At 35.1% G+C, this 19,999-nt stretch overlaps 1 non-coding gene across 1 annotated transcript; it reads left to right on the top strand.

Moving 5' to 3' along the window:
- The first annotated feature begins 7,140 nt into the window (after positions 1-7,140).
- On the top strand, positions 7,141-7,246 carry LOC132280359 (small nucleolar RNA R71). The gene has a single exon (XR_009471560.1). It is a non-coding gene; the product is annotated as a small nucleolar RNA R71 (small nucleolar RNA).
- Positions 7,247-19,999: the final 12,753 nt, after the last annotated feature.

The raw sequence follows: 19,999 nt of genomic DNA on the forward strand, positions 1-19,999 counted from the left end.
TTCATTACACATAATATGAATCTCGAATCTTGATTCATGTACCTGAAAAATGTACCTAGTACGTGGGAGAGTAACATAAAGCTACTCGTAGGAAATGAGCATGCACAAACCTAGCGTTTTACAAACTTATTAAGTTAAAATAAATCAATTCATACGGTCATGCCACCCAGTGTCTATGTCAAAGGTGAGACTCGGGGAGCATCCTAAGCTACCTTAGAGCATTTCTAGCATAAACAACATCATTCATGCAATTTAACAACATACGAGCACATAGTGTAACGCAACAAGACATAGGTATTCAAAGTTATCAACTTGGAACCTAAAATGTGAAAACAACTGAAACAGTTCATGCCACCAAACGTCTATGTTCCAAATGAGTCTAAGGAATCATCCTAGGCTACATTAAACAATTAAAATACAAATTACAATTTCAATGCAATTTTAACTAATATTAGAACTTCTAATACAACGCATCAAGGCATAGATTATCAAAGTTATCAACTTCAAATCTAAAATACAGAAGCAACAAGTTATGACAAAACTCAACTCCAAACACGGGAAATGAGGTTGTGCCAACAAAGTGACAAACGGGAAAAGGACAAAAAGTGAATAGTGTCCAAAAAAATGAAAATGTGGAAATGACGCGGTCCTTTAAGAAAGTTGTCACTCCAAAGGAAAGAGCCTCGGGAACCATTCCCAAGCCCTCGCGATGACATTGAGTGATGAGAAACCGAACTTAGAAAAGAAAAATCAACGGAAAAAAAAAAAAAAATATCCGTAAAATATGAGAAAAAGGAAAGGAAGGAAAATGACCGGGTCATTACATTTTCAAAACAAAGTTCAAAATTTTCCTTTTTAACAATTTGTAACCAAAAAGTGTGATCACTAAGCATTTTGAAACATTGAAGGATCATTTTTACCAAAACAATGCACCTGACCATGAGTTAGAAGTCAATTGAAAATTAAAACTTTTCAAGACGATCCATTTGAAACATCTTTAAGCATTTTAGACAAGACTTTGCATTTTTAAGTTCAAAAACACTGGTTTCAAGGTAAGACATATTTGTAATTAAGACAACTCAAAACACATCCATGCATTTCATATTTAAAATAAGTAAATGAAACAAGTCGGGATCATGTTCATAACAATTCAAATTTGGAATGCCATATCAAGTTCAAAATTTGCAAAACTATTTCAAGTACAAGACGATTTTCTTTTCATTTCAAATCTCGAGAAAGTAAGTCCATTTTGACATTCCAATTTGCATTTCCAAATTAGCAAACAACTTTTCAAATCCATGACATGTCCAAATATCAAGAGTTTAACGTTCTATATCAAATTGGATTTTCAAAACCATTTTTTAGAAACTTGAACATTTTCTTTCATTTCATTTCAATTCCAAACTCAATTATAAAATCCATTTTCAATTCAATTCCAATTCAAGCTTTCAAAAATGAACCATATGCCAAATAAAATTTAAAACCAAAGTTTTAATTTTAATTTTTCAAAAATCCGGCATGGTTTTCCCTTAAAAATGGATAATCCCAAAAATTTCAAAGGCACTTATGCATAGAAAATTAAGTCCAATATCAAAATAGTCACATAGATTTTAAATCACAATCAACATTCAACAACAAGTCAATAGGGACACCGCCCACAACAAGCATTAAACCATGATAAAAAAAAATACCCATTCTCCTTCTACACTATTGCAAATCAAACTCCATTCTTCAAATTTTTCCCATTACCATTCAACCAAAATCAAAGTATGCAATAGTCACAATCCAAAGGTCATTGTTCCATTTTTTTTTTTTTTTTCATTTTTCAAATTTTTTATACACCATTTTCCAATTTCTACAACAATTATATACAAATATAAATTAAATAAAAAATAAAAACTAAAATGGAATAGTAAATGCAAGAAAATAAAATAAAACTAAAATAAAAATGAAAAATGAAAAAAATAAATAAATTCCTACATACCCGAACCAATAGAGGTAAGATAAGATTGAAATGAAGAGGTTTAGAGCGAAATGGAGGATTTTCGGCCTCACCGTGAATGAAGGGGGTGACCGGAAGCTCACCGAAAAGTGTAGAGGTCGCCAAAGGTTGGATCGGCCTTTCTTTGGCCGGAATCGGCCGGAGGCGATGAATAAGAGGGAACCCGAGAGAGATAAAGCGAAAGAGATGACGGTTTGGCCTTTTTGGCCAAAAGCCTCGCCAATAAAAATGGAGGTTGGACGACGGTGGTGAGATGGGGCTTAGGGTTCACCGACGTGAGGAGAGAAGGTAGAGGTTGGGGTTGGTGTCGATTGGTCTCGCCAGAGGTGGAGAGAGATGAGGGATTGAGATTGAGAGAGAAGAGAGAGGGAAATCGGGGAGAGACTGAGAACACCGAGAGTTGAGAGGGAGGTAGAGAGAGAAAGAGAAGAAAAAAAAAAAAGAAAAAGAAAAAGAAAATAGAAAAATAAGGGAGGAGAGAGAAAAAATAATAAAAAATAATGTTGGGGTAGGAAGGCCAACGGCCAAAGCATTTTTCGAAAGTTCAAAAGACATAACTTCAAATGATCGAAGGGGTTTTCGATCGGTCGATCACTTACTTTGATGGATCCAAATAGATTTCGATCGATTGAAATGAGCTTCAATCGATCAAGATGGAAGACGAAAAACCACAAATTCACAAGGTTCGATCGATCGAAGTGGAACATCAATCAATCAAACTGGGCTTTAATCGATCGAAACTTCACTGGAAGTGCAGGAAATGCAAGAAATTGCCCGAATACTGGATTTTTCAATTTCAACTCATATATAGACGACGCAGAAAATATCAAAACAAGAAATGAGAGAGGAATAGGGTTGGCAAACCCTATGAAACGCTAGTCTTTAAGGTCTTTAGCAAGACATCATGCTCTTTTAGCCTGGATCAAAGATCTTGGTAGACATCCCCTTCTCAGCATAGTGAATAGAACTTCGAACCCCACCCAACAAACTATTCCCTAAGGAACTTGTTGGATTTTGTTCAAGTGAAATTGACGGCCTTTGGTCAACAAAACTTTTGGGCTTCCATGCCCGTTCAACACTAGACTTGAAAATAATTTCTTTTAAAATCTTTTTAGAAGGTAAACATTTGATGTTTTAACACCAAGTAAGGACTCATTCTTTTCAAATTCATTTACAAAGCATTTTTCAACAACACATATATCTTCATGTTTGTCCATAGAGTTGGGGGTTAGGTTAAAAATGTTCAACTTCACTTTCATGTGGCCAAATGAGATTTTCATTATCCCTATCCTATAATTGATGTTGGCATTAGCGGTAGCCAAGAAGGGATGGCCAAGGATAACGAGAATTTGGCTCTTATGATTTGGGACCGGTTCCATAATGACAACGAAATCGATCAAGAAGAAAAACTTATCAATTTTAATCAAAACATCTTCAATGATACCCCAGGGCTTCTTAATTGATCGGTTGGTTAGTTGCAAAACTACCGACGTCGGTTTCAAATCACCTAAGCCCACTTGAACATAAACCGAATAAGGGAGAAGATTCACACTCGCTCCTAAATATAAAATAGCCCGATTGATAACATGATCACCAATAGTGTATGAAGTGGTTAGTGAATTGGGGTCTTTGAATTTTGGGAGGGTGTTGTGTTGCAAGATAGAACTCACTTACTTAGTTAAAACAACTTTTCTCTATGTTTGGCTTTTGTTCTTCCTCTTAAGAGTGCAAAGATCTTTCAAAAATTTGGCATAAGCCTGAATTTGTCGAATTGCATCAAAGAGAGGAAGATTGATTTTTACTTGCCTAAACACATCAATGATTTCATTGGCTTTACTTTGTTGCCTTTCAAGAGAGGTAGATACTTTTAAAGCATCCGGGAAAGGAGCCTTAGGCTCAAAAGCTTTTTCAAAAATATTATTTGAAACATTTTCAACAATAAGGTCTTTAACATTCAATGAAGGAGGAGTGGAATGTGAGACGAGATGAGTGTCAACTTTAGGTTGTACTGGTTTACTCTCTTTATTGGACTTGGTTGTCAATAACCTTACCACTTCTCAAAATGGTCACCGCATTCACATGTTCAAGTGTATGACCTTCCGAAGGAGAATTGGTCTCCACAACAAATTGTTGCTTTGGTGGGGGATACAATGGCATTTTTGCTTTCTCCCTCGCATTCAACGTGCTAACTATTTGCCCGACTTGGGTTTCTAGCTTTGTAATCGATTGTGAGTGAGAGTGAAGCAATTGAGTATTTGCTTCCAAAGTACCCAAAACGGATAAAACTTTCTCTTCAAATGCGAGACTTCTTGAATTACCTTGAGAATATAATGATTGGTTTGGAAAATGAGAGTTTGAAAATTGATTTCCATTTAATACTTGGTAAGATGAATGATAACCTTAGGAATCTTGGCTTTGCATAGGAGGTGGAACATACTAGCTTTGGAAACCACTTTGGGGAGGGTTTGAGCCTTCCTTTTAGCTTTTCCAAGAGAAATTTGGATGGTTCTTCCACCCGGGATTATGGTGAGTGCCCATCCTCTTGTGAGAATTCATGAATTGAAGTTCTCATTGCATTGGTTTTTAACACGGGATAGAACTTTCTCAAGAATTCTTATTGCTTCTCTACCCAATAAGTTATAGAAAAAGGTCTCAAATTGTTAAACCAATATTTTGTTTTATCCTTTAGGGTGAAAGGGAAGAGTTTTAACCTCAAAACTTCTTCCGGCATGTTCGTGTATTTCACGGTAGAACAAACTTCAAGAAATTCATCCAAATGCTTATATTGTTCTTCATTAGGTAGGCCATGGTAATTGGGAAGCATTTAAATTGTTTGTGGTTTAATCTCATAACGGTGTGCTCTAAATTAAGGGAGTTGAATGCATGTTAGTGCATTATACTCATTAGGCACATAATAGTCTCTTAAAGCAAGGGAAGGATGTGCAATTTATGGCTTTACATAAGCCCCGTAATTTACTTGAACAACGGGAGGTGGAGGTGGTACAAAAAATGGCCTTGGTATTCTCATTGGAACTTGGCTTTGTGGTTCTGGAACGAAAGGTCTAGGCATGCCAAATGGTACTTACATATTATCATGTTGTTGATACACATTAGGATGAAGAATGCCTTATTGATCTATGTGACCAAGGTCTTCAACACGATCCTCATTATGGTCATCCATTGATGAAATGGACTCATTTGAATTACCCCTTCACCTTGTATTACGAACAACCGATTCAAGATTAAAAATCAATGGGACAAGAGTATGATTCAAAACCTACGACCATGTATGCACAATGCAAATCAAAATAAACAACAACTCAATAAATAGCAAGCAGCAAACACTTCTCCTCCGTAATAAGTCAATCGACAACAAGCCTCCACATATATTGATCCCATACTCCCATGCTTTCAATAAATGTAAGAAATAAATTGCCTCCACACGGGCCAAGATAAACAATGAAAATAAATTACCTCCATGAGGGCCGACGATTTAACTAAGCAAGAGAAGTTAGAATAGCTCACAAAGGATCCTTAAGCAACTTCAAAATATGTCTATGTATGCTAGAATAGATATTCATGTGTTTATCTCTAGGTTTTGTGATATTGATGCATGTCTATGTGTGTTGATGCTATAAATTTAGTGATGGTCAAGGCATGGTGCTTTAATGGAATACTCTTGTGGTTTGTTTGATGGTTCATACTCATTGCTTGATGGATTGTACCTCTTCCTTAGTTTAATTAGCTTAATTTTCATATCCCTAGGTTAGTTGTAGTGTAGTTGTCTTACTTTCTTAGATGGTAGGACAATCCATGCTTGTTGTTTGATGTTTTATGCTTATAAATGCAAGTAGTATATTTCTCTAATTTGATGATGTGTATTGATTGTGGACTTAAAGGAAGGAATAATGGCTTAATTTGATATGTTGTGCTTTTCACTAGTTTATCTAGACAATGTATACTTAATTAGTCATCCATGCTTGTTGATTCAATCAATGACATACACTAATATTGCGGCATATAATCCCCCTCTCATTCATTACACATTGCATGTCTAGGAAGGTGATGTTTAGTGGTGACCTCTAAGTCCCAAGATCCCTCTCTTATATTCTTTACATTTTACTCTATTTCAATTGCTTTGCCTTGCATCCATTTAGTTGACTTTATAGTTTAATTAACCAATCAAAACATCTTTGATCACTCGACCTACTAATCTGACCTTGATTTCCAAGCATAATACACTTCATTTCCCTTGGGACAATCCCTGCTCACCCTAGCTATATTTATAGTTAGAAGTGATAATGGCAATCTCTAAATTTAGACTTGGTCACACTACACTTCACTTTTGCATGCAATTTAGTGCATTGGCACGGCATAAGCCAAGATTACCCAAAGCAGTCAACACTTTGTCCTCAAAGAATAGTTTATGTGAAGGAGCTTGAGAAAATTGAGAATGTTGATTAGAATTGGGAAGTGCTTGATTATATGAATTTGAAGGATAACTCATATTTTGGTGATAAGAATATTGAGGTGAATGAGAAGATTAAGCATAAACATTTTGGTTAAAAGCTCGATGAGGTGGTACATACTTTCCTTGGGAAAGCTCTGCACTTGTACCTTGATTTCTCTATGAGAAATTTGGATGATCTCTCCACCTAGGATTATAGGTGTTTGAGTATGGAATATTGGCCGGGCGTGAAAATGTGGCATTTACTTGCTCTTGAGGTTCATATAGGGTAGGCTGTCCGTTGGGACAATTCCATGAGATATGGTAGGGATTGGAACAAATCATGCAAGCTTCATCTGGAGTGGAATGAGGAAAGGTTGAATGGGGTGCAGAAGATTGACCTAATAAGAATTGGTCAAATCTTTGGATGAGAGTTTTCAACTCCGCACTGACCTCCAAAGAATTGTTAAGATAACGAACATCTTCAACCTTCTTTCCCTTTAATATGGATAGCCTACCCGAATGGTTAGAAGAAGCACAATGCGTTGAGTTTTCACTCAAGTTTTCAAAAAGTGTCCAAAATTCATCTTCATGTTTTAACAAAAATGTACCCCCATACGAAGCATCTATCATTTGCCTATTTGTGCCGGAGAGACTTTCATAAAAACAATGTACCAATTGTCATTTTGGTAATTCATGGTGAGGACATTTTCTTAGCAAATCATTTAACCTTTCCCAAGCTTCATGGAATTGCTCCCCATAACTTTGGGTGAAGCCCATTATACCCGTTCTTATTTAAGTGGTTTTACTCGTAGGGAAATATTTCCTACGAAACTCTTGTTGCATGTGGTCCCACGAAGTAATAGTCTTTGCCCCAAGAGCATTAAACCAAACATTTGTTTTATCCTTGAAAGAAAAGGGAAAGATTTTTAATTTTAAAGCATCTTCCGGTAAATCGTGATTTTGACAGTGGAGCACTCTTTTAAGAAGTCATCCAAATATTTATAAGGATCTTCATATGAAAAGCCACCGAAGAAAGGTAACATCTTGATGATTCCGGGCTTAATTTCATAATGATTTGTATTAAAATTTGGTAACTGATAGCAAATTGGAGAATTATAGGTGGTTGGAGTGTAATTTTTCTCAAAGAATCCTAGAAGGATGAGACAATGGATGAAGTTTATTATGTGGTACCCGAGGAGGGTTTGGTTCATGATGTGGTCCAACATGACCTTGTGGATTGTCGTTATTTGCCATTTGATCAAATGATTAAATGTGATTTGGAAGAAGTTTCCTATTTCGCTTTCTAAGTTCCTGAAGAGTAGATTCAATTTTGAGGTGGATAGGAACAAGAGAAGTATCAAGAGACCTTCTACCATGTATACATCACATCAACACATATCATCACAACAATCGTAACAACTTCAACAACCCGCCACCAAAACATCCACATACATTGATCTTGTTCTCCTCAATTCAACAATAATGAAAAATAAAAAATAAATGGCCACGACACGGACCTATACTTGAACAATAAAAATAAAATAAAATAAAAAATCAAAATAGCCTAGACAAGGGCTATGCAACAACTAAGCTAGAAAGTGCACAATATAAGTCAAGAGGTAGAGATACGCTCGCAAAAGGTCCCAAGTTTATGTGCGACAAGCCCAAAGTGTGCTTCTCCCTTGCTCTAGTACATAATTGCACATGGAAATGAACAATGAGAAAAGAATATGTACGAAATCCTAACACTAGCAATCAAGTACACGCCAATCTTAAATTCAATTCAATTAAACCGAAGTCCTTGACAACGTCACCAAAAAGTTGATCGCCTCTCTCGACTTCTAATATTTATAAACTTAACAACTTTATAAATGTTCAGTAATATGATAAAGTGTGGTGACAAACAATCATAATGTCAAGTATCCTACTACAACTACGTAGAGTAGTGTGAGTGAGGGTCGAACACAAGGACTATAGGCTTGAATTAAACTTAATATCAATGAGCATTTGATTGTATCAATGATGGTTTGTTTGAGTTAATTAATCCTAGAATTAAGCTAAGTGTAATAACAACTAAAACGGTGCAATAGTTAAATAAAATGGAATCAAAAAAGAGAAACTTAGGGCGTAGATTTCACTGCTAAGTGATAAGTGCTCAAATGTGATGCATTTTAGCATCTAAATTTTAGTTCAATCATCTATCTTACTTTTATGTTTTAGTACTTATTTGTGTTTTTTTCTATGTCAAGTCAATAAGGTTTAAAAAGACTAAAACGAGCCTTTTAGCTCAACTTTGGAGCTAAGGAGAAGATCCGGAAGAAGTCAGAAAAATTGCACCTGAAGGGACTTCGATCGATTGAAGGAAGTCCTGATTGATCGAAGAAAGCTATAGTCGATCGAGATTAAGGTGGTGCTAGCTCAATGGATAAGGTTGCCATGTGTCAAAATATCTTAGCCACGTCAGCTTTGATCAATTGAAGCAAGTGTTGGATCAATCGAAGTTATGTTCGATAGATTGAAATAACTACTGGCAGTGTGCTGTCTAATTCCCGATCGCGCCCGGACTCTACTAACTTTTGTAGCTGCGAATTTCCACCAATCAAATGCAGTATTTCTAACTTGTTGCCTACTCCAAGAGGCTTGTATATAGATGAAATGAAATGATTTGTAAAAGGTTCCTCTAGTTGATATTTTACCAAATATAGAAATAGTTTCTCTCTCTAGAACTAGGGTTTTGGGAAGAAAGCAAAGAGGAAGAAAATGATGCCAACCTTGAAGCTAACCCTTGAAGGTTCCATGGCCACTACAATGAGTGGCTAAATCCTTCTCTTAGGGCTAGAGATAGCCCCAAAGCATGTTTCCTAAACCTAGTCTTTTGTATATTTTTGGGGATTTTAGTTGTAATTGATGTTTTGACCATGAATAAATATAGATCTTATGATTTTTACATGATTTGTATTGATAAATTCTTTTAATTGATCATTTAATTTTATTCATATGCCTATGTTCGTGTGCTTTTCTCTAGATTTTATGAAATTGATGCATGCCTATGTGTGTTGAAATTATGAATCTAGTGATGGTCAAGGCATAGTGCTTAATTGATTACTCTTGTGGTTTATTTGATGGTTCATGCTTATTTTTTGATGGATTGTGTCACCTCCTTAGCTTAATTAGTTTAATTTTCATGTCATTAGCATAGTTATAGTGTAATTGCTTTAATTTCCTAGATAGGTAGACAATCCATTCTTGTTATTTGATGTTCCATACTTATAAGTGCAAGAAATACATTTCTCTAGATTTTTGTGTGTGCATTAATTGTGGTTTAACTGAATGGTTAATGGTCTTATTTGATAGGTTGTGCTACTCACAAGATTGATTAGATAATCTATGCTTATTTACAATCCATACTTAGTTTTCAATTGATGATACACACACACACACAATTTACAACATGAATTTCCCCATTAATTTACAATTGATAGTGTTTGGTGAAGTGAAGCTTAGTGGTGAACTCTAAGCCCCAAGACCTTTCTCTTATACTGTTTTCCCTAATCTCTAGATTGTCACTTAATTGTGTTGTCTTAATTGAACCATTAGTGTAATTGAACTAATCAAACCCTATTTAATCATTTGACCTACTAATCCAACATTGATTCCAGAATACCTTATTTTTTCCTTGGGACGATCCTTACTTACTCTTGCTACATTAGCAATTAGTAGTGGTAGTGGCATTTTACAAATTTAAACTTGGCCACATTTTATTACAATCTCATTTTTGGCATATGCAAGTGAGAGGTGTGTACCAAGTTTTGGCACCGTTACCTGGGATTAGTAACGCCGTATTTGGATTTAATTAGGAATTAAAACTCCTTTGATCCTTGTTTTTACTTTAATTTACTTTGTTTTCTTATTGTATTTGTTCTTGATTGGCTAGGTACTTGAGCCAAGGAAAGTGAAGCAAAGGAACTTTAAAACAAAGAAACAAGCTAAGCTAAGCAAAAAACATAAAATAAATAAATAAATAAAATAAAAAAATAATACAAAGCACGCAAGGCAAAAAGTTAGAATAAAATGAAATGATCAATTGGAAGTATTAAACCACACAAATCATTGTGGAAACAAGATTCATATATAAATCAAATGTCAAGACAAGAATTACAACACAAATCCCCTCAAAATACAAAACATTAAAGTCTAGGAGGCATACTTAGGGCTATCTCTAGCCCCAAGAGGATGGTTTAGCCACTCATTGATATAGTCATCCAACCCTTAAGGGTTATCTCCATGGTAGGAATGATCTTCTTCTTATTGATGAAAACCCTAGATGAGTGGAAGAACTCCCAAATGATGTGTGTCTCTCTAATCTCTAGATTCCTCCAACCTCTCTTGTGTATATGGTTCCTTTCTCTAAGATTGTATATGTGTAAAATGGCTCAAAATCCTTATATAGGTAGCTCAAGTGTCACACCCAATGGTCAGACCTCGTGGATTAGGACCTCCAAATGATTGCATCACAAGCACACCTTTTAATTGGCTGGAACTTTATTTTTCTCGCACTTGAGGAGGTTCGATCGATCACATGGGTTGTCAAATCGATCGAACCATGGTGGCACCTTTTTGGAATAAAGACAAATCTGAGATATTTTTGGGATATTTTGGGAAAAGGACAAAAGTGGTAGGTGGGGATAAGATCAAAGAAGTCTGATCAATCGAAGTAATGTTGGATCGATCGAAGATGGAAATTTCCTAAGGATAAGGACAAGAGGCTTGATCCATCTTGGCTTGGTTAGAACGATCACTGTGAGATCGATCTGAGCTTAATCTGATCAATCGAAGATTCCTATTTTCCACCACTTTGTTCCTTTCTTCCACTAAGCTTGAGATTGCTTCTTTTATGCTCTAATTCAGTTGAATTGATTTATTTTGGGGATAAGTGCCTAAAAAGGGAAATAACATGAAATTAGACTAAAAATGGAAAATAAGATAGGATAAGGTTCTAGAATACCCAAGCTTAAGGGGTTTAAATGCGTACTTTTTAGTGCTCATCACACCCCCAAACTTAAATATTGATAGTCCCTAGCAATGAATTACAAAGTAAAGGAATGAAATGAACAACAAAACAACTATAAACTAGAAAGCAATAAATGGATAATGCCACTTTCGTAGGGAACACGATTACATTTAGCATATGTAACAAGCCTTTTAAACTCCTAGGTTACCCCTAGTGGATGAGTGAAGTCTTGTGAGGGTTTCCAGAAATGATACCCATAAACATTGAGCTCATTCTCACAAAAGAGGCACCAATATTGCAAACAAGCATTGGGAGAAAACTACCTCAAGTATGTAATTTTTCAACCATTTCCAAGCAATCTCCTTAAATCTCAACATCAAGGAAACAAGTTTGGTCCTCCACACATCAAGACAATGATCATACAAATCAAAACAACTCTAGAATCCTTTTTGAGTGAACTGGCATCAAATATGTTGCTATCTTAGCCAACTAAAGAAATGATTACATTCTTACTCTCAAATTAGCACACAAATCTAGTACCGATCATCAAGACAAAGAGTGGACCTTTTATTAAAACTTTATTGATCTAGATGCGCTTATTCTTTTCACTCGATTTTTTTTTTCTATCCCTAAGGATCAAAGATGGAAGCATAGTGCAATGTGTTGATCTATTAAGCTTTCTAGTGATCCCTGAGCTCGAGGGTTAGGTCAATGACTCCCAAACCAGACGGCATTAGGGCATTAGGTGTTAAAACAACCCTAGAGACTTACAAGCTCAAATTGACTAGGCTACAAATCAAAACAACCTCCATCTAATCATTTTCCACTTCTCACATTTTGGGAGAAGTCCTTACTTTTTTTATTTGCTTTTGTAATTTTTTTATTTATTTATTTATTTTTTTTTAAAAGCAAGTTCAATTATTAACCTAGAGTTTAGGCCCTCCACCTTTCGGCGTTAGAAATTTAGTGCTTGATGAGGCTAGAATCCTAGCTACTTAATGAAAAGGGTTTGCTATCCACCTTTATCAAGAATGAAACCTTTCAATGCACTACTAGCTCAATTGCAATATAACCAATTCAATAATCAACAAAGCATGTGCCCCACAAATGACTACTAGTATGCGCCTGTTCTAATGTAGAATCCTAAAGTGAATCTCAAAATAATCACAAGATCAGGATGATGTGGACCACAAATGCAAGCAAGACATTAATCTTTCAAAAAATTTACTCCTAAATGGCATCCATAAGGTATACGAGGAGTATTGGACTCTTAAATCAAAGCAATTTTTAAATTTTAAGCAATATAGTCCTCAAAAGATCAAAATCATAGCAAACATCAATCTTAATTCTCAATCATGCATTTAAAGTTCAACTTTAAGTAGAATGCAACCAGACACCTTACCCCCAAACTTAAACCGCACATTGTCCTCAATGTGAAATGAGGACAATGGAAAAGATGGAAATAGTATACCGTGGTGGCGAAATCATGAAGCCTGGCAATGATCCAATAGGAAAAGGGTTTCACCCAAAATTGGAATCAATAACCTACTTGAATAACCACACTAGCAAACTCATATCAAATATCAAATTGGATCAAATATAACACAATATGAAAGTGAGATATGAGACCAAGCCCTGGCTACAGCATGAAAGTGGCATGGCTACACATAAAGGCACAATATGTTTTTTTTATTTATTTTTTTTTTTTTTGTATTTTATATTTTTATATTTTTTATTTTTTTAGAAACAAAGAAAAACGAAAATGTGAAAGAGTATGCAAAATAGGTGCTAAATTTAACGTCTCTAGCAAGACGGAATGCTGCTTTGGAAGATAGATTGATATATATATATATATATATATATATATATATATAAACAAGATTTAAGTCAGTAAATAAAAGAAAATAACAAAAGTAAAAGAATATAAAAAATAAAATAAACTAAAAATATAAAGAAGAAAAAGTCAAAAAGTCAAAAGGGCAAGGGTGTGATCAATCGAAAAATGATCGATCTAAACTCGATCGATCGAGAATGTAGAAACCTGCAGACAACTTCGAACGATACGCAGAGAGATGATTTTTCAAAGTTTCAAAAAGATTTCTAAGTAAAGAACTAAGATTGATCCAAGAGAAAGTTGGATCGATCAAATAATTCTTAGATCGATCTGAAAAAAAAAAATCGCACGATACACAGAGAAGTGATATATGCAGAGAATCATCACACGATGAAACTAAGAGATGAGAGTATGTAGAGAGATGTTCGATCGATCGAATTTCTTTTGCGATCGATCAAACAGGCAAGAATTCTTGCATTTTGAATTGCACAACTACTTCACGCAAGTTGATGATAATGGAGACAAAGACAAAGAGAATGAATGATACCAAGGGAGAAATAAATTGAACTCCTTTTGATAACATTGAGTACATCACTAAATCTCTTTGTAGATAAGATCCAATAAGAGTGTGGCTTCCGTATGTCTTTGAAAAACTTACCCCTCAATGTAGGGTTTCAACATTTGTCCATTCACTTTAAATGTAGTTCCATCTTTCAATCTTTGTATTTCAACCACCCCATGAGGCGCAACAGAAATGATTTCATATGGACCTTCCCATTTGGTTCACAACTTCCTGGGAAAGTGTTTTAATCTAGAGTTGAAGAGCCATACTTTTTGACCGACTTCAAAAGATTTCTTCATAATGTGTTTGTCATGAAAAGCTTTAGTTCACTTTTTTTAGAGTTTGGCCTTATCATAAGCATTGTGTCTCAACTCTTCCAACTCACTCAATTAAAGTAACCGATTCTCTCCGGCTTTGTTAAGGTCAAGATTGAGCTTTTTAACCGCCCACATAGCTTTGTGTTCTAACTCAACCGGAAGATGGCAAGGCTTTCCATAAACAAGTCTATAAGGAGACATGCCAATGGGAATTTAATTTTAAATTTTGATTTTTATTTCATTTTTTTTTATTTAATTATATGACTTAGTTCTTTAAATTATTTGTTTTATTTGGTGAATTTGTTTATGTGTTTGCTTAATTGATTTAATTAATATTTGGGTGTATTTAATTTACATGTTACTTGAATTTATTTAAGTTAAACTTTATTTGATTATTTAAGTGACGTACTTTTGGTAACTTGTATTTGGTAGCTTATAGTATTTATTTGTGTCGTAGGGTTTTAATGTTTGTATAATTTGGGATGCCGACTTATATTAGGTTTTAATTAAAAACTTGTAGAGATAAGTTTAAGCAGACTTAGGATTTGGGATGGATATATATATATATATATATTCTTAGACGTCTGCTAGGGTTGTGAAAAAACCCTATTCACGGGATATTTGTGAGAAGGAAAATAGAGGCTCTCGAATATGAAGAGAGATACACGATAAGGGTCTTGAGAGACTAATTAAAGGGGTTGTTTCGGGATGGAATTAAGAAGCAACAGTGGAATGAAACTGTGATCAGAGGAGAAACAGTCTTGGTGAATTTTGAAACTTAGAGATGGCGTTGAAGGTTTCAAACCGGAATCTTAAGGCAAGTTTCATTCTCTCTTTCCTGTAAACTTGTGTTTTGTGCATTCTTTACAGTCTCCAGGGATTAATTCAACTGTTAAAATTAATGGTTGACGCATAATGTATCAGACTAAAATCTGTTTATGGTTTAAATCACTGAATTTGGTTCTTGCATAAAACTGTGTTGATTATGGTTTTATACTTCTGTAAATTAATTTGTAAAGGAATCCAAGGAGTTTCTAGGATGGTTTGGACTATAATTTAACACTGGAAACTTAAAAACGGAAATTTGATGCAAGATTATCAGACTGTAAGTTTTGTTGTGTCTAAAGAACTGAAACCTGTTTCTTGCATAAACAATGTTGTGTTTGGTTTCGTTTTTTGTCAATTGGTTTACACTAGAATATGAGGGGTTCCTAGGGCTGTTTAGACTCTGATTGAACCATGAAACTTTAAAAAAAATTTAGAACTGAAGCTTGGAGTTCACCGGACGAAGGAGAGATGAGTTGGAGCAAATGAGAAGGCTCAAAGAAAGAAAGAGAAGGCTCTAGAATGTGGGAGCCTGCTCTAGGTGGTTTAGAGCCTTCTCTAGTTTTTTTTAGAGAAGGCTCTAGGTGTTTAGAGCCTTCTCCAGTTTTTTTTAGAGAAGGCTCTGTGGTTTTGTGGATTACAGTAGCTTAAATTACGCCTTGTTTGGTTAACTGAGTTATTTTTCCACTATGGTTGGGTTATTGTGATGGTTTTAAATATTAATTCATGGAGTATTAAAGGCCTAGGATGCATTAATTTATTTATATGCTAATGTTTTAAACCGTAGGAAAATATAAAGCGAGTCGCAGGCTGTTTACAGACTTAACGGACTAGAAGGATTTAATTGTGCAAACTGTGTCTAGAAATTAAAAAGGGTTAGAATGTGGATTCTAAATAATATTACCATGCTATATTAGAGCCACACAGAATAAATTAAGGTCTTAGTACCTATGGATTTAACCGTAGGAAAGTATACAACGGTACAGGCGGTTAACGGATGAAAGGAGTTTAATTGTCTAATTTAATTTTAGCAATTTAACGGGATATGTATATAGTTATAAATCTTAGTTTGGTTGCATGCTAGGGTCATTTATATATTATGTTTGATCTATGCATACCTTGGATGGTAACGGTTGAAATACTAAATTCTTTTCTACAATACATGGATTTAAGCTTGGGTTTTAATTGCTGTAATATTACGCATTACCCTGAAATTATTGAATTTTTGGTTTGGACTTAAATTGCTGAACTAATACTTAAGTTCTATCAATCTAATTGGATGTCGGCCTGGAATTAATTGCAAAATTAATTATATATTTTCTGTTGAATTATCTGGATGGATGCTGAACTTTAACTTGATGAACTATTAAACTTTGTCTCGTTAGTTACATGGATGGATTCTGAATTTTTAGTTGATGACTTGTTTAAAATTCATCAACTAAAAATTCAGAATCCATAAATGGATTATGTGGATTTTATTTGATGTACTGCTCATAATGTTGCATCATTTACAGAATCATTTGCATAGTATGCATTGGTATGGGACGGTGGCATATGGAGGGATGGATTAGATCAAAACGCTAATCCCTACCCATTCATACATAAGCAATGGATTAACTAAAACAGTTAAATCCTATATGGATGCATGTCCTGTTAACTAAAATAGTTGAACGACATAACGGATGGTTGCTTTACTTTTCAGTATTATGAAGGAATTTATATATATATTTATGGTACCGTGGTACGAGCTTGAGTCTCCTGATCACGGTTAGGGTGCGTATATCTCATGGAGTGATAACTGGACCTAATGACGTTCCCTGGTAGGTCTGGGTATGCATGACGACGCTACAGCATTTTGCGTGTTACCTTCTACTCAGGTGTGATGACTATAGGTTAGTAAGTATCCTGTAGTATGTATATATATATATGGACTATTTTTAGATATTGTCGAGCTATCAAGGATGTATTTGCGTATCGGGTTTATGTACGGATTGTAATAGATTGGAACTTGCATGCGGGCCTGACCTACTCCTATTTTTCAGGTATGTGCCAGTACCAGGCTTAGAGTTTGATCGTGTTGATGCAGATATAGACACTCACTCTTCCGATTACATAGGATTTCCTTTCAATTTTGGTTTTGGATTTTAATTCTGTAAATTTATTTAAAGATTTGGGATTAGGGGTCCACTAGGTGGATTAATTTATTATTTAAGGTTTGGGGATTTTCATTTTAGTTTTCTTTCTGCGCATTATTATTTTAATCTTAATTCAGTTTTATTCCTGTTTGTTTACATATTCATGAAGTTCTACTTGTTGAAAGGCTCAAACACAATCTTCTCAGTGTTAGCCAACTATGTGATAATGGAAAAGAAGTATGCTTCAATAAAGAGAAGTGCAGTGTGGTTGATCTTAGATCCGAACAAGTCCTTTTCTCAGCTTATAGATCCTCAGGAAATGTTTATACTGTCACTAAAAAAAACTCATAATACTCAATGCAATCTGACAACTTGTGATGAAGCTAAGCTATGGCACAAAATATTAGGACATCTGCACTCAAGAAATTTGTCTAAACTTCTCAAACAAAAAGCTGTCAAAGGTCTACCTGATATTAATTTCAAAGAAGATCATCTCTACAAAGCTAGTCAACAAGGAAAATAAACCAAAGTCTCATTTTCCTCCAAGGAAACAAACTCTTTAAAAGCTCTTGACTTGATACATATGGGTCTCTGTGGCCCTACCAGAACCACTAGTGTTAGTGGAAGTAAGAATTTCATGCTTCTTATTGATGATTTTAATAGGATGGTGTGGGTTTACTTCTTGAAAGAAAAATCTGAGGCTATTACACATTTCATTAAGTTTGTCAATCTTATTGAAAATGAAAAAAGCTACACTGTGAAGAGACTTAGGTCTAATTTTGGCTCTGAATTCATCATGAAAGAATTTGAGCATTATTATGATGACAAGGGTATTAAGAGAGAAATTTCAACTGTAGCCACTCCTCAACAAAATGAGGTTGTGGAGACAAAGAATGGGACAGCTCAGGAAATGGGAAGAATAATGCTACTTGAAAAAGGCTTAGTAAAAGGGTTTTGGACTGAGGCTGTGAGTACTTCTGTGCATACTATCAACAGAGTTCTTCTTAGACCAAATTCAAACAAAACACCATATGAATTGTGGTATGGAAGACCTGCAACAGTTCACTACTTCAAGGTGTTTGGCAGCAAGTGTTATTTACTGAACCATATTAACAGTTTGGGAAAGTTTGATTCAAAGGCTGATGAAGGCATATTCTTGGGATATTCTACAAAAAGCAAGGCTTATAGATGCTACAATCTCAGGTCTTCGAATGTGGTTGAGTCAATCAATGTGAAGTTTGATGAGAATCCTCAGTTTACACCCCTTGAAGACTATGACAATACTTTTGGTTCAAATGAAACCAATTCCTTAGTTACTAAACCTGAAGATCCAAGAGAAACCACTTGTCCAGTGCTACAGAAGCAGGTTCAAGTTAAGAACATCATTGGTTCATCTCAAGCTGGAGTTCAAATAAGAAACAAAAAGAAGCTAAATGAATTAGAAGCCGAAGATGATAAAGAATACAGTCACTTTGCTATGCTGTCATCCATTGAACCAAAGTTTTATTTTGAAGCTCAGAAAAGTGAAGATTGGAAAGCAGCTATACAGGAAGAACTTGATCAAATTCACAAAAATGATACCTGAACACTTGTACCTAGACCTGAAGACAAGAATGTGAAAGGTTCGAAGTGGATTTACAGAAACAATAAGGATGAGAAGGGATCAGTAATAAGAAATAAGGCAAGATTGGTGTGTAAAGGTTATTCTCAACAAGTTGGAATTGATTATGACGAAACTTTTACTCTAGTTGCTAGAATGGAATCCATTAGAGTGCTTCTGTCTTTTACTTATCACAAATAAGTCAAAGTATATCAAATGGTTATTAAGTCAGCATTCCTAAATGGAGACTTAAATAAAGAAGTTTACCTGGAACAACCTGAAGGTTTTGAAGATTCAAAGTGTACCTCTCATGTGTTCAAACTAAGTAAGGCCTTGTATGGTCTCAAACAAACCCCCAGAGCCCCTGGTATGGAAGCTGCATCAATCCCTAGTTGAATAAGGATTCTATAGAGGCAAGGATGATAACACTTTTTATGTCAAAACTCATCAAGAGCAGTTTCTAATTTTACAAATTTATGTTGATGATATCATATTTTGTGGCTCAGACGTCTCTTTAACCTCAGAATTTGCTAATCTTATGAAGGCAAGGTTTGAAATGTCACTCTTGGGAACCCTCAGATATTTCCTAGGTCTTCAAATCACTCAAACCTCCAAAGGAATATTCATCTCTCAGTATGCCTCTGAGTTACTTAAGAAATTCAAAATGGATAATTGTAAGACTATCTCAACACCACTGTGTCCTAATACCAAACTCTCACTGGAATGTACTACTGAATCAGTCCCCTCAACACTCTACAAGTCTATCAATGGTAGTCTATTGTATCTTACAACTTCAAGGCCTGATCTTATGTACTCAGTGAGTTTAGTGGCTAGATTTCAAAGTAATCCAAGGGCTTCTCATCTTCAAGCAGCCAAAAGAATCCTTACATATGTCAAAGGCACCATCTCCTATGGTCTATTCTATATTTACTCACCCTCAATGTCTATTGTAGCCTTCTGAGACGCTAATTGGGGTGGATCTTTACCCGACAGAAAAAGTACCTCTGGTTGTTGTTACACTCTTGGTTTTAATATGGTCTCTTGGCTGAGTAAAAAGCAAGACATTGTATCACTTTCAACCTCTGAAGCTGAGTATATAGCTGCCTCACAAGCTGGTTCATAATTACTTTGGATGAAAACTACTCTCTTAGATCTTAGCATTCAATTCTCAGGACCTCCCAAGATTTTCTATGATAATCAAAGTGTTATTGCTGTCAGTAAGAATCCCACATTGCATTGGAAGAGCAAACACATTGACATCAA

This window comes from Cornus florida, unplaced genomic scaffold (genome assembly GCF_030987335.1).
Source record: "Cornus florida cultivar Cherokee Brave unplaced genomic scaffold, ASM3098733v1 CherokeeBrave_3.0.0_Hap2_Chr10, whole genome shotgun sequence".
NCBI classification, from domain to species: Eukaryota; Viridiplantae; Streptophyta; class Magnoliopsida; order Cornales; family Cornaceae; genus Cornus; species Cornus florida.